This window comes from Penaeus vannamei, chromosome 22 (genome assembly GCF_042767895.1).
Source record: "Penaeus vannamei isolate JL-2024 chromosome 22, ASM4276789v1, whole genome shotgun sequence".
NCBI classification, from domain to species: Eukaryota; Metazoa; Arthropoda; class Malacostraca; order Decapoda; family Penaeidae; genus Penaeus; species Penaeus vannamei.
Genome location: NC_091570.1, coordinates 34,927,402 through 34,929,901, shown reverse-complemented (window position 1 = coordinate 34,929,901; position 2,500 = coordinate 34,927,402). Strand labels below are relative to the sequence as shown.

The following is a 2,500-nucleotide window of genomic DNA, read 5'->3' as shown; positions in this document are numbered from 1 at the left end:
ACTTGATATTTTAAGGCAAATGTTATTTCAGTCTTAAAACATTTTTCTCTTCAGTTTTAAACTTTAATACTTTGAAATGCGCCATCTGTGTTCGTGGCTCCATGCGAATGAGTTGATAATGTTTTATATAGTTATTGTATAAACTTATTTTTTTGCTGAAAGAAACGTCCAATTTTCATCGTCTATAACGCTTATATTCTTGCTAATTGGGCAATTTTTTATTGATATGTGGAATGGTATCAGACCTCCTTCTAATAACCTTAAGGTGTCGTCACACTAGCACTTTTTCCGTATTTTTTTTTTTTTTTTTTTTTTTTTTTTTACAATTTTCTGATTTTTTCCCCATTTTTGAGCGAATTGTCGATTCTCCAGTCAGACGATAATGATCGTTTCCGTCTGAAAGCCTTTCCGTCAACTTTTTCAGCCAACCGCAGTCAGATCAAGAGCTATATTCGAGAATGTTTGTATATATGTTAAATAAAACTGTTAAAAAATTGACGGAAAAAGTGCTAACGTGACACGGCCTTTAGTTTATCTACTCCAAATATTTGCGTCAATTGTCACTGAGAAGGACATTCTACACCAGTGATTTTTATTAGAAGGGGGGTTGGGCTTTAGTACGTAGGGAAGAGAGCAAATTTCCTCTTGTGTATATTGAATAAGAAAAAAAATTGTATACAGAAAGATGGTAGGGGGGCGCGAGTCTCAAATTTACCGTCAGAAAAAAACACTTGATGCAGTCTCCAGTTCTATTTATTTATCTATTCGTTATTAATATCATCAGTACTTTAGTTCCTGAGTCTGTATCTTTATTTAGCAACTTAATGGGTATAATTAATTCCTTATTTGCCGAATAAGAGAAGAAATGTGGTGACAGAAGGAGAATTAGTGAGGCGCTGTACCTCGCCCCCTCGGCACGCTCCTGAATAATGGACCGTCAATATTGTTTACGTTTATTGTAATAAATGATTGTCGTGAACTTGTTATCTATACCCCAGTCTTTCCTTTGTAGTTATATCAGGAGTAATGACGTCATAGTAGTCTAAAGTGCACCTTTTGTGGCACAGAAGTCACGTGCTCGTAAGATTTCCGCTGACGCAATCTCTTGTCTAAATGCAAATTAGATATGCAAACTTGTTATGATTCAAAGTTATTAATATTTTTGTACAAAGATACCACTTGTTTACCCTTTCAACTGAGATGATATGAGAAACAATACAATTATGATTAAAATATACAACCATAAGAAGATTCTAATTATTGATAACTTTATATTCATGATAGTTTACAATTTTTTTCTTATATTCAGCATCGCTCTAATCAACAATCGCTCTTGGTATGAAATTAATTCCTCGAAACTACACGTAATCATTGCACTTGCATCATTTCCTTGTCTAGAACTTGCACATTTCGTCATTAAACTCATCCTTTCGCCTTTATAACATGGCCCAGTGCCTCTTGTTCTTTTAGTCTCCCTTTATAGTTAGCAGAAGACGGGTTTCCTTGTACATTTTTTGGGTACTGATTATTGACCGCCGGTTTACATAATACTGTTGCTTGAGTTTTGTTAAATTGTGGGTTTTGGTATTCGTGAGTTACGCCGTGAAATGACAGTGTTGTGTGCTGTCATCTCAGATTCATATCAGGAATTGCAGTGTCAGGCCTTAAAAATAGTGGGGACGTGTACAGTCTCGTTATCAGTGTGAAAGGTAAGTTATATTGGTAATTTTTGCACAAGGGGTTTCAGTTACCGTGCTTTTGTAGGCTGAAAATGAGGGGGAAGGCACACTCCTTGTAATGAAAAAAGTGTATTCCTTAGAATGTCTTGTTTTTCCTTATTCCACCCTGTCTCTGCTCATTTTGTGTAAGCAGGAATTTGCATTGATTTTGATGAATGTACACCTGTTCAGAACTTCTGTCAGTTTTGCAGTGAAGGGTTGAGAATATCCCACCAGTTACCTGTTGGATATTTTCATCGTATATGTACCATTAATATATGAATAATTATGGTGATCTTTACTAAACTGTCCTAAAAGGTACTGTGATACTGTTGCAGCTGGAATTCTGCAAAGCACCGCTTTTCAAATCCACATTTACCCTTTTTTCCCATGTGTGTGTTGACTTGCAGCACTGTGGGTCAGTAATTTTTTATTTCCTTGATATTTAACACTACAAAGAATTTTTTTATATCCCCTGTAAACCTTGAACCTAGGACTATATCCACCAGAGACTAGTAGGCCAGTAGACTAGTAGATCACTGTGGCCTCATCACCAGGAATCCTCCACCAAATATATTCAGCAAAATAGAGCATGAACTGCTTTCCAAAATGATGGCAGATCACTAGGGTAGTCTACATGGTGGAGGTTTGTTGTCCTTTTACTCGAGATGCCAGAGATTCAGTGAGAGCTTGAGTCCTATGGATGTATTATTGATTGCGTCTTTACCTTCACTTATATCTTATTGTTTTCTATAGCTAATAGTGTTTTTTTTATAAGGATT

The 2,500-nt window shown here is 35.9% G+C and overlaps 1 protein-coding gene across 1 annotated transcript in view; it reads left to right on the top strand.

Annotated features, from left to right (window-relative positions):
* Window positions 1-1,340: 1,340 nt before the first annotated feature.
* The window catches only part of LOC113805137 (palmitoyl-protein thioesterase ABHD10, mitochondrial-like), a 19,316-nt gene continuing 18,156 nt past the window's right edge, over window positions 1,341-2,500 (top strand). Inside the window, exon 1 of the mRNA XM_070136915.1 lies at window positions 1,341-1,709. The gene's annotated coding sequence lies outside the window, so the exon portion shown is untranslated. The remainder of the gene's footprint in view (window positions 1,710-2,500) is intronic.